We start from the raw sequence: 13032 nt of genomic DNA on the forward strand, positions 1-13032 counted from the left end.
TGTTGGTAGTGCTGAACACTCGCCCACCAGTTGGGCAACTCAAAGGCCATAAGGAGCAACGAAGGAATTCCTTGCGCGTTATGAGGCTGATCGTAACAATTTTTCGTCAAACATCGTCACAGACGACGAAGTACGGGTTCATAACTTCGAACAGGAAACATAATGGCAAACCATGGCGTGGCGCCACACTAACTCTTTTCCAAAGAAAAAGTTCATGTCTCACATTCAGACGGTAAAGTCATGGCGACGGTCTTCTGCGACTGTGAAGGTGTTTTTCTGTTTGATATCCTGCCTCGTCGTGCAACGATAAACTCTGAAGTGTATTGTGGTACCGTCAGGAAATAGAATAAACGACTTCAGCGTGTTCTTTGCAACAAAAATGCAAACGAACTTCTTCATCTCCACGACATCTACATCTACATCTACATCTACTTGGTTACTCTGCAATTCACGCTTAAGTGCCTGGCACAGGGTTCATCGAACCATTTTCATACTATTTCTCTACCACTCCACTCTCGAAAGGCGCGTGGGAAAAAGGAACACCTAAATCTTTCCGTTCGAGCTCTGATTTCTCTTATTTTATTATGACGATTAATTCTCCCTACGTAGGTGGGTGTCAACAAAATATTTTCGCATTCGGAAGAGGAAGTTGGTGACTGAAATTTCGTAAATAGATTTCGCCGCAAAGAAAAGCGCTTTTGTTTCAGTGACTGCCACCCCAACTCACGTATCATATCACTGACACTCTCACCCCTATTGAGCGATATCACGAAACGGGCTGCCCTTCTTTGCACTTTTTCGATGTCCTCCATCAATCCAACCTCGTAAGGATCCCACACCGCGCAGCAATATTCCAGCAGAGGACGGACAAGTGTAACGTAGGCTGCTGTGTAGTGGGTTTGTCGCATCTTCTAAGTGTTCTGCCAACAAAGCGCAGTCTTTGTTTCGCCTTCCCCACAATATAACCTACGTGGTCTTTCCTATTTAAGTTGCTCGTAACTCTAATTCCTACCATTACGAGCAACTTAAATTGGAAAGACCACATTGATAATATTGTGGGGAAGGCGTAACCAAAACTGCGCTTTGTTATGATTACAAGGCAAGTCATCACACAAGTATGCGCTCCCGAGAGAAGCCCACAGAACTTTATTGGACTGTTTCTCCTCGTCCACCATACAACCCTGGTCTCGCACCTTCCGGCTTCCATCCGTATAGCCCAATGAAGGATGCACTCCGCGAGAAGCAGTAAGTGGATGTTTGGGAAGTTAATGGCGCAGTAAGACTCCGGCTCCGGCGTCGACCGGTAGAGTGGTACAATTCCTCCCAGTAAGGTGGTTCAAATGGCTCTGAGCACTATGGGACTCAACTTCTGAGGTCATCAGTCCCCTGGAACTTAGAACTAGTTAAACCTAACTAACCTAAGGATATCACACACATCCATGCCCGAGGCAGGATTCGAACCTGCGACCGTAGCGGTCTCGCGGTTCCAGACTGCAGCGCCCAGAACCGCACGGCCACTTCGGCGGGCCCAGTAAGGTGGTGTAAGGCTGTTGCGCTGTGCGTACTGTAAGACCTTCGGTACACACACCATCAGATTATTTGACTTGTCGCTCTAACGAAGTAGGCGAGTGTCAGCAATATGTCTCGTGGTCTTATCGTGGCGTGTTTATCTTCTGCCGTTAGGTCAGACGATATAAATGCCACTTGCACGCTTAGAGTATCAGATTGACGGTGACCACCTTTAAACAGAATTTGATTAATTTTCACACACATTTATTAAAATAATAAAAAAGCATTGATATTACTTAACTTGATTCTGGATGCTGTTTACAACTGACAATCTGAAGTTCCTTTGGTCTTCCTTATTCTCACATATCTCTGATACTTGACAAAGTGTCTATTCATTTATCTTCATGGCTATGTACAGGAATATGGTAATCTTATTAGGCGCAGACTGAAACTTCACTACAGACTAATGCAGGCTAACGGAGATTAATGCAGACTGACTTATTGGAGGTCTGTACACTCGTTATAATACCTCGCGCGCTCAGGTATCACTGCGCGAGTGTGATCCGCGAGGAGGAAAGGTTCTATGTTAGGAGCAATCTCATTGGCTGCGTTACATATTAATACGCGGATCGGCGGAAGCAGAATTTGGTCCGTCTCTTAAGACAGCGCATCTCGTAGTGCGGAGACGGACGAGCGCCGCGCCTGTGCTGTTGTGCTTAGCGGAGCGCGGTCTAGTGGGAAAGTTGTGTACGCGCTGACTACGCGGAACTATGTACACAACAGCTGTGAGCGGAGATTATGATGACAAGTATGGTTTGGTAGCCAAAGGAGTGGAGTATGATATGGTGTATTGGAATCCTGAATAAAACCAACTGGCTTTTAGAAAAAATATAGTGAGTTACTTATTGTACGCCCCTCGTACGTTCAGCGTCCACTGATAGTGAGATAATTTTTAAGGTCGGACACAGAGAGTCGCCGTCCAACAAACAAGTGGTCATAATAGTGTAATTCGAAACAAAGTCAAATGGAGAGGAGTGTTCCAGTTGAGAAACTAATGGAGCAGACAGGCGCCTGCGGAGGGCCGTGCGCCTTCGCTCGGGCAGTAATTGATTCAGCGAGGGTCGGCCCGCGGGGCCTACTTACTGGCGCAACACCTGCAGAATGGGCCCGGGGCACTCCGCCTCCGTAATGAGCGGAAGCCGGGCACGGCCCGCGGGTTTTCTGCCGCACTTGCAGCCGCGCTAACTGGCCATTACTGGCTGCCGCCAGCTTCCGCGCACCAAGGCCGTCGCTGCAGATCGCCCCACAGCGCTCGCCTAGCTGCGAAATCTCGAGGTTTGCTGCCGTAGCAGCGCCGCGTTGTGCATGCGGCAACCGCCGAGTGGCTGTTAATTAATGCGGTTTGCGCTTTGAGTGGCGCGCAGCGCCGCAAATGAACTTACGTAAGCCACCTAAGCGCCGCGCCAGGTGTGCGGTGCTGTTCGCCTTCGCGGGGTGTGTGTACACGTGCCAGAGAACACGCCGTCCTCATATCATAAACTAGTGGAGACGGAGTAATCCATCAGCGCACTTTGCCACGAACGGGAGTAAGTTGCGACCGTACGTAATAAAGTTCTGAATCACACCACATTATACAGGGTGTTACAAAAAGGTACGGCCAAACTTTCAGGAAACATTCCTCACACACAAATAAAGAAAAGATGTTATGTAACCATGTGTCCGGAAACGCTTAATTTCCATGTTAGAGCTCATTTTAGTTTCGTCAGTATGTACTGTACTTCCTCGATTCACCGCCAGTTGGTCCAATTGAAGGAAGCTAATGTTGACTTGGTTGCTTGTGTTGATATGCGACTCATCGCTCTACAGTACTAGCATCAAGCACATCAGTACGTAGCATCAACAGATTAGTGTTCATCACGAACGTGGTTTTGCAGTCAGTGCAATGTTTACAAATGCGGAGTTGGCAGATGCCCATTTGATGTATGGATTAGCACGGGGCAATAGCCGTGGCGCGGTACGTTTGTATCGAGACTGATTTCCAGAACGAAGGTATCCCGACAGGAAGACGTTCGAAGCAATTGACCGGCGTCTTAGGGAGCACGGAACATTCCAGCCTATGACTCGCGACTGGGGAAGACCTAGAACGACGAGGACACCTGCAATGGACAAGGCAATTCTTCGTGCAGTTGACGATAACCCTAATGTCAGCGTCAGAGAAGTTGCTGCTGTACAAGGTAACGTTGACCACGTCACTGTATGGAGAGTGCTACGGGAGAACCAGTTGTTTCCGTACCATTTACAGCGTGTGCAGGCACTATCAGCAGCTGATTGGCCTCCACGGGTACACTTCTGCGAATGGTTCATCCAACAATGTGTCAATCCTCATTTCAGTGCAAATGTTCTCTTTACGGATGACGCTTCATTCCAACGTGATCAAATTGTAAATTTTCACAATCAACATGTGTGGGCTGACGAGAATCCGCACGCAATTGTGCAATCACGTCATCATCACAGATTTTCTGTGAACGTTTGGGCAGGCATTGTTGGTGATGTCTTGATTGGGCCCCATGTTCTTCCACCTACGCTCAATGGAGCACGTTATCATGATTTCATACCGGATACTCTACCTGTGCTGCGAGAACATGTGCCTTTACAAGTACGACACAACATGTGGTTCATGCACGATGGTGCTCCTGCACATTTCAGTCGAAGTGTTCGTACGCTTCTCAACAACAGATTCGGTGACCGATGGATTGGTAGAGGCGAACCAATTCCGTGGCCTCCACGCTCTCCTGACCTCAAACCTCTTGACTTTCATTTATGGGGGCATTTGAAAGCTCTTGTCTACGCAACCCCGGTACCAAATGTAGAGACTCTTCGTGCTCGTATTGTGGACGGCTGTGATACAATACGCCATTCTCCAGGGCTGCATCAGCGCATCAGGAATTCCATGCGACGGAGGGTGGATGCATGTATCCTCGCTAACTGAGGACATTTTGAACATTTCCTGTAACAAAGTGTTTGAAGTCACGCTGGTACGTTCTGTTGCTGTGTGTTTCCATTCCATGATTAATGTGATTTGAAGAGAAGTAATAAAATGAGCTCTAACATGGAAAGTAAGCGTTTCCGGACACATGTCCACATAACATATTTTCTTTCTTTGTGTGTGAGGAATGTTTCCTGAAAGTTTGGCCGTACCTTTTTGTAACACCCTGTATACGAGGGGCGTTTGAAAAGGCAGAGTCCGAGAGATGGCACCACCAGCGCGTACCGAGGTCATGTCGAATTAGTAGCATCTTTGGAAAGAACGCACACCAAGTTTCAGCCATATTGGTCTATTTCTTTGTGTTTGGCATTCGTGTGAATCAAGGAAGTCGAGTGGTTGTCAAAAAATGGACGAAAAAGAATTTCGTGTGGTGATTAAACATTACTTTATGCAAGCCAAAACGCCTCAGGAGACTAAAGTGAAGCTTGATAGACAATTCGGTGACTCTGCACCTTCGACTAGTAGTTTCAAAATTTTCTTAGTGGCCATATGGGCACAAGTGATGCTGAACGTTCTGGACGCCCTGTGCAGGTTAAGACTCCGGAAATCATTGATAAAATCCATGATATGCTGATGGATGACGGAAGAGTTAAGGTGCGTGAGATTGCTAGTGCTGTGGGCATCTCGAATGAATGGGTGCATAGTATTTTGCATGAACATTTGGACAGGAGAAAGCTATCCGCAAGGTGGGTTCCGCAATTGCTCAAGCTTGACCAAAATCGGAATCGTTTGAAGTGTTGCAAGGAAGGTTTGCAGCTGTTCAGGAAGAATCCGCAGGACTTCAAGCGGCCTTTCGTCACTGCGGTGAAACATGTATATATTACTATACTCCTGAGACCAAACAACAATCTAAACAATGGATTACTATGGGAGAATCTGCACCAAAAAAGCAAAGACCAGTCCTTCGGCCGAAAAGGTTTGGCGTCTGTCTTTTGGGATTCGCAATGTATAGTCCTCATCGACTATCTGTAAAAGGGTAAAACTATTACAGGTGCATATTATTCATCGTTATTGGACCGTTTGAAAACCGAGCTGTAAGGAAAACGCCGGCGATTGGACCTCAAAGAAGAAATTTTCCATTACGACAATGCACACACCTCAGCAGTTGTGATCACCAAATGAATGGAAATAGGATTCCAACTCGTTTCACATCCCCCCTATTCTCCAGACTTGGCTCCCTCGGACTACTATTTGTTCCCCAATTTCAAGAAATGGCTGGCGGGCCAAAGATTTTATTCTAATGAGGAGGTAATTGCAGCAACTAATAGCTGTTTTGCAGACTTGGACAGTTCCTATTATTCGGAAGGGATCAACAAATTAGAACAGCGTTGGACGAGGAGACTATGTCGCAAAATAAAAAAGGTTTATCCCAAACACGTACGTAGTTTTTATCTTTGCACGGACTTTTCAAACGCCCCTCGTACATGAAATACATTCGCCGCTGCGAATATGAACAATTGTCAGCCGTATAAGGAAATGACAACTATGAAAATTTGCATAGAACCGGGATTCGAACCCTTTAAACGAGCAGTCGCCTTAACCGCTTTGGCCATCCGTGCACGACTCACGGCCAGACTCAAAATTTGATATGTCGTCATTCCTGCGTTACAACCTGTACCCGTAATACATAATGTAATTCCAGTAAGGTGAGCACATTTTAATTGAAAGGCGCTGCCTGGAGTCGACAGAGAAATACGATATTGCATGCATATCCGAAGGAACATTGCACTGTTCTTCTTACCAACATAGGCACTGGAATATCGTATTTGTCCGCTGATGTCCGCAGCTCGTGGTCGTGCGGTAGCGTTCTCGCTTCCCGCGCACGGGTTCCCAGGTTCGATTCCCGGCGGGGTCAGGGATTTTCTCTGCCTCGTGATGACTGGGTGTTGTGTGCTGTCCTTAGGTTAGTTAGGTTTAAGTAGTTGCTCGCGTAAAGAAGGAAATCCAGTTCGAGTACTGGTCCAGCACAACTTTTCATTGACGTCCTTCCCTTACACAGCTGATAGCTGTTCGTATTCGCAACCGCGAATACATTTCGTGTGTATAATATGATTTTTTTTCAGGACTTTAAATACGTACGGTCGTAACTAGTCCCGTTTCTGGAAAAGTGTGCTAATGGATTATATCACCTGAGGTGAAGTGCGGAAGAGGTGGTGTTACGGTATGGGGGTGGTTAGGAAGTGATCCCCTTAATGCGCTTGAGGAAGCGCTAAATGCGTAAGGACATTAACCCATTTTACAGTATTGCATACACTAGCGTAAAAATTTGGAGTCGCTATGGTTTGTATCAGCACGACAACGCACCGTGTCAGAAAGTAGCGTCTGTGAGGCAATGGTTTGTGGACAATATCATTCCTGAAATGGACTAGGCCGGCCGCTGTGGTCGAGCGGTTCTGGGCGCTTCAGTCTGGAACCGCGCGACTGCTACGGTCGCAGGTTCAAATCCTGCCTCGGGCATGGACGAGTGTGACGTCCTTAGGTTAGTTAGGTTTACGCAGTTCTCACTTCTAGGGGACTTATGGCCTCATATGTTAAACCTCATAGTGCTCAGAAACATTTTTTTAAATGGATTGGCCTATCCAGAGTTCCGACCTGAAACCAATAGACCACCTCTGGAATGAATTAGAACGTCGACTTCCCTCCAGACAGCAGTACCCAACATCACTTAATTCTCTCGTTGTCCAACATCACTACCTTCTCTCGCTTCGGCTCTTGAGGAAGAGTCGGCTGGCATTCCTCCACATACATACACACACCTCATTGAAAGTGTCCCCATCAGAATTCAAGACGTCATAAAGGTGAAGCATGGACACACTGGATATTAATGTCTACTAATAGGTGTTCATATACTTTTGATCAGATATCGTTGAATGCTGATTATTAGGATGGCTTTATAGCGCGCGCATGTACGGAAATCGCAATAATTTTGAGCTGATCTGACAGTACTAGAGACGTAATGACATTTAAAATCTGCAGACCGCTTACAGACAAAGCTTACTCCGCACTAAAATCACCTGACTTTTGGAGGCAGTGTATCACAGCCATGTAAATTCTGTTCTGTGCCTACGAATGCTCACTCGGTAGATATTCTTTCTCTAAGCCAGTACCTCAGCAGTAGCATATAAGCGGGTTTAATGGGCTAAAAAATTAAGAATAAACGTGTCGACATAAATCGTTTACAGATAAGTCAATTTGATGAGAATGCAGTGACACGAGTTACAAATAGATTCGTCATAACCAAAAATCTCTCATCAATGGCACAATGCTATTTACCACTTTTGCCATCACGCCAAATTTGTTCTTCGGCTGTTTGGAAGCGAACCCCCCCTCCCCCCTTTTTTTCTGTAGGACTATCGTTTATGAACAACGGCCACTAAATGTCCAGGCCCAGCATAAACGAACTGTTCAAGGAAACACTGCACCAGATAGTGAAGATATCGTCCCTAATTCTCGACGACGCTGGGATTTCCCGCATTCGTCTATAGTTCTAGATAATGAAAATTCGCGCACGAAGAGACAAAGGATCCCGTCGCGATCCGTGGGAATCCGGTGGCTCTTTGGAAGGATTCGGATGATATAAACACGAGGCTGTGGCTCAAGAAGTGTGACGCCCAGCTGGTGACAAGCCGCCGGCAGAAGTGGTTCAGTTTCCGACGTCGTTCTGACCTCGCACCGCTCTGGGGCTCTCATAAGCACGTCGTTAGAGGTTACGAACGGCGATATCCAAACGTCTATGAAATAGCCTCATAAAAGCTAACCGTCCGTAACTCCGCCTTTTTCTGCACATGGGGGTCATGTTTAAGAAGTGTATATTTTCCCCTGCTTTGAGGGAGATGTATCCTCGTACCAAGCAGCACATATGTTATCACTGACACAGTTTATGGCAACGTGTTGAGATACTTTGCCCAATGGATGTGATCATCGATTTCCAGAAATATCCGTCGATAGGTAAAACAGGTTTAGCAACTTCGAACACTATTCTCCTTGGTGACCCCGTCTCCTCCCAGTAAGTCTGTACCCAACCCTTCGTTTTCCATTTTTTGGAATATGCACGCATCTTTTTCAGCACTCATAAAACGGTTAATTCATCTCCACTGAAATTACGGGAGGGAGAGAGAGAGAGAGAGAGAGAGAGAGAGAGAGAGAGAGAGAGAGAGAGGGACCGTGACAACATAAACTGTAGTAACCATGATGCTAAGTACATATGGAATCACTTGAATACAACAAACTGTATATTTTCTTTTGCAATACAGTGTCTATTTTCGCTTCAGTTACGTAAAGTTAAGGCTTTTAAATTTTCAGTCTGATGAAGACATCCTAAGAGCCGTAGAAACCTAGATAAATGTATTAAACAATTATTTGCATCCGGTTGGCTGTGTTATTAACGAAACCTAGGTAAACGTATTGAACAATTATTTGCAACCTGTTGGATGCTTTATTTCTCCTCGAAGCTTTCATGTAACTTTAAACAAAAAAATGTGTACATAATACTTTGCTGTCTTGCTTTCTTTCTCAGAGCCAGTTTTAACAGAAAAGGGTGAAGTTGTACTTACGGCATATCCGTTTATGATTATAATGCTACTAAGGAATATGAATCATCCACAACGTTGCAATTCTACATGTTCCGAAATTAAACCATTCGAAATACTGTCCGTAAAGCTACTGTCCTTGCAGATTCAGCAGCTGGAGATGTCTCCCTCATACCCATTATACTAATGATCCCAACCAGATTACACAGTCTGAGTTCTGTTCCCAATCGAGGTTTCGTACACAATAACAATAAAAAAGGATTAAGGTCAGAGAGAGAGAGAGAGAGAGAGAGAGAGAGAGAGAGAGAGAGAGAGAGAGTGGGGACGGGGGGGGGGGGGAATAGGAGATGGACAGAAGAGTGGGAGGAAATGGACACAGAAAATGGGAAGGAGATGAAGAGAGAGGGGTTGAGGAGGAGATGGACAGAGAGGGGGTGAAGGTGATGGACAAACAGAGGGGTGGAGAAAGATATGGACAGAAAGATGGGGAGAAGGTGATAGAGACGGGGGGAGGGGGGGGGGGGAGAAGGAGGGAACAGACAAAGAAAGGGATGGACAAGGTGATGGGCAGAGACAGGGAGAAGGTGATAGCCAAAGAGAGGGGAGAAGAGAAAGATGGACAGAGAAGGGGGAAGAAGGCGATGGACAGGGAGATGGGGGAGAAGGAGGAGCGTACAAAGAGAGGGGTGGAGAAGGAGATGGACATATAGAGAAGGGGGAAATATATTAGGACGTATATCCAACTCCCATAAATCTTTAGCAATTGCAAAGCATTGCCGGTTTTGCTACAACGGTATTAAATCGAAGTGTGCACTCACCATTATCATTATTTCACTTCGCTGTAGGATTTTGGACAGAGGCAGGTAGTCTACAGAATGCAAGCTTGTATCTGTCGTTCCCACCTACGTCGTTGAAGTCAGTCATTCTCTCTCTCTCTCTTTCTCAAAGGAGCATCTTTCCCCTTCTGTCTTGCACTCAGTCGAGTTATTGTAGTTTGCTAGTTACGCCTGTGGACTAAGAACCGTGTCGTCAGTTTCACTGTTGACAACAAATTATGTCATCCTGGCTAAAATATTTTCTACGAAAAGCAACTGAAAAGTTGCTTTTAGTTCTCACGATACTGTAGTCACCGAAACTTAGCTTAAAATTTGTAAATTCAAAAAGGGTATTTTTGGCTCAAAAACGGGCTGTTCGAGCTGTATGTGGTGTAAGTTCGAGAACCGCTTGTCGACCCCTATTCAAAAGCCTGGGAATTCTGACATTGTCCTCACAGTATACATTTTCTTTAATGTCGTTTGTTGTTAGCAATATTAGCTTATTCCCAAGAGTTAGCAGCTTTCACTCAGTTACTACTAGGCAGAAATCAAATCTGCATGTGGAATGCACTTCCTTGACTCTTGTGCAGAAAGGAGTGCACTATTCTGCTGCATCCATTTTCAATAAGCTACCACAAGAACTCAAAAATCTTAGCAGTAGCCCAAACGCTTTTAAGTCTAAACTGAAGAGTTTCCTCATGGCTCACTCCTTCTATTCTGTCGAGGAGCTCCTGGAAGAGCTGAAAAATTAAGAAAATTCCAGTGTTACATTGTTGATTTTCTTTATTTAAACTTACGAATTGTCGCCTGAATACGTTTCTTGTATTTCATTTTATCTGTTTCTACTATCGTGTTATAATTTCATATATTGGCTCGTTCCATGACCATGGAGACTTCTCCTTAATTTGGTCGCACGGAACAATAAATAAATAAATAAATAATAAATAAAAGTAAAAATTTAAACGCCTTTAGCAAAATGTTGTTTGGTGCGACGAGATGATGGGAGTTGCTTGAGCAGCCGCCTTCCCCCCCCCCCCCCCCCCCCCCCCCCCCCAACCACGCCTGCAGCGCTCACAACTTAAGTAAATAGCCCCACATTCCCTTCCAAACCATTTTCGCGTGGCGCAGTCACAAAATGCCAAGCCACACAGTAATGTTGCCGTGATTCAGTACCGTGCAACCTAAATCTGTGTGTAAAGTCTTATTTTGTCCCCTCCCCTTCATGCATACAGCCATCGACCACGGCGCAGTATTTCATGAATAAATGGAAGAAATCAGCGGCGGCAGAGGGCGGGAACGCTCGGCGAGGCCAGTCCCGCGCGTCTCAGGATTGAGCGCCGTCCACAGGTAGTCCGCTCGGACGCGGCGTGCGAGTAAATGCTGGCGGCCAGGAGCAGGCAGGCGGTCGTGTGACGTCACTGCGGACGCCGCGACCAGCCGCGAGCTGCGATGCCTTCGTGAAATATAGAGACAATCTCGCACCGCCAGTCGCCCATAAAATCCCGTCTGGCGGCGCCGGGCCGCGACACCAATCTCCGCGTCGCAGAAGAAGAATAAGGAGGCGCCTCCCGGAATAATATGCCCGCGAGCGCCGCCAAGACGCATGGCCCCGGGGATACGTGCGGGAGCGCGTGGCGCCGGGCACGATGCGTTAATAAAAGAACCACGGCCGGCGCTCGGCTTGCTAAGGCGAGAAAGGACATGGGCCCTTAGGACCGAGAATTCCCACTACCCTTCTTGGCTTTGTGCAAAAAAATAAATACCGAGCGGAGTAACAGATCCAGTTCAGAGCAAAATTCTGAACCTTAAACAAATAACAACGTATATTAAAATATGAAATAAAAGAATAGCGCAAATACAGTTGGGTCCAAAAAAATGTATCCACTATATATATGAAGACTAACTGTTCTCGAAAGAACAGAATACTGTTGATGACCGTGCAGTTTTTCCCTGGAATAAATGATGACTAATTGAAACCCTCAGCTGCCGACAGGTGTTGTTGATATACCTCGATGTGGACAGCTGAAAATGTGTGCCCCGACCGGGACTCGAACCCGGGATCTCCTGCTTACATGACAGACGCTCTATCCATCTGAGCCACCGAGGACACAGATGAATAGCGCGACTGCAGGGACTTATCCCTTGCACGCTACCCGTGAGACTCACATTCCCAACTGTCCACAATTCTATATATGTAATGTACCTTATAGACATTTGCCCATTCACCCATTACTCGCGCACGCTTTGGCGATTCCCGTAAGAGTTTGGGCAACCTGTGCGCATACGCACAGACGAAGGTCAATGGCTGGGTAGCCTTAAACTATATATAAGAAGACAGTAACTGTTCTCGAAAGAACAGAATACTGTTGATGACCGTGCAGCTTTTCCCTGGATTAAATGATGACTAACTGAAACCCTCAGCTGCCGACAGGTGTTGTTGATATACCTCGATAGAGCGACTGCCATGTAAGCAGGAGATCCCGGGTTCGAGTCCCGATCGGGGCACACATTTTCAGCTGTCCACATCGAGGTATATCAACAACACCTGTCGGCAGCTGAGGGTTTCAGTTAGTCATCATTTATAATGTATCCACTGTTTAAAAGTCCATAACCTGGAAACTAATCGACGGAGTTGTCTCATTTTTGCTGAAAGTGTAGCTTAAAGGCCAACTTAACGATGTCTCTCTGTAGGTGTTCGAAATGGTCACCATTAACATCCACATACAACCGACGCCGCCGAACTGCAGCACGAACTACTGACTGCAAGTGTTCAGTTGGATATTTGCACATGAATGTACGATGGATTCTCGAAGATCATCCATTGTGCGTGGCTTTTGTCGATAATCGACGTCCTTTAGTGTTCACCACAGGTAAAAGGTCCAGAGGAGTTAGGTCCAGGGAACGTGGTGGATACTCCACAGCACCTCTACGACCTATCCATCTTCCTGGCAGATTTTCGTCGAGATACGCCATAACACGATTTTGGTAGTGGGCTGGGGCACCATCTTGTTGAAAGTAAACTCTTCCGCCTCCATACGAGTCTCGGATACCAGGTAAAATGGATGTCTGAAGTTTCTGAAGCTTCTGAAGGTGCACCTCACCGGTAACTGTGCCGGTGGAAGATGGATAGGCC

The 13032-nt window shown here is 46.3% G+C and overlaps 1 protein-coding gene and 1 non-coding gene across 2 annotated transcripts in view; both read right to left on the minus strand.

The window, feature by feature from the left end:
* The window catches only part of LOC124798817 (neural-cadherin-like), an 858611-nt gene that overhangs the window by 99129 nt on the left and 746450 nt on the right, over positions 1 to 13032 (minus strand). The gene's annotated exons all lie outside the window — the stretch shown is intronic.
* On the minus strand, positions 11933 to 12006 carry Trnat-ugu. Its single transcript has one exon. It is a non-coding gene; the product is annotated as a tRNA-Thr (tRNA).

Source organism: Schistocerca piceifrons, chromosome 5 (genome assembly GCF_021461385.2).
Source record: "Schistocerca piceifrons isolate TAMUIC-IGC-003096 chromosome 5, iqSchPice1.1, whole genome shotgun sequence".
Classification (NCBI taxonomy): domain Eukaryota; kingdom Metazoa; phylum Arthropoda; class Insecta; order Orthoptera; family Acrididae; genus Schistocerca; species Schistocerca piceifrons.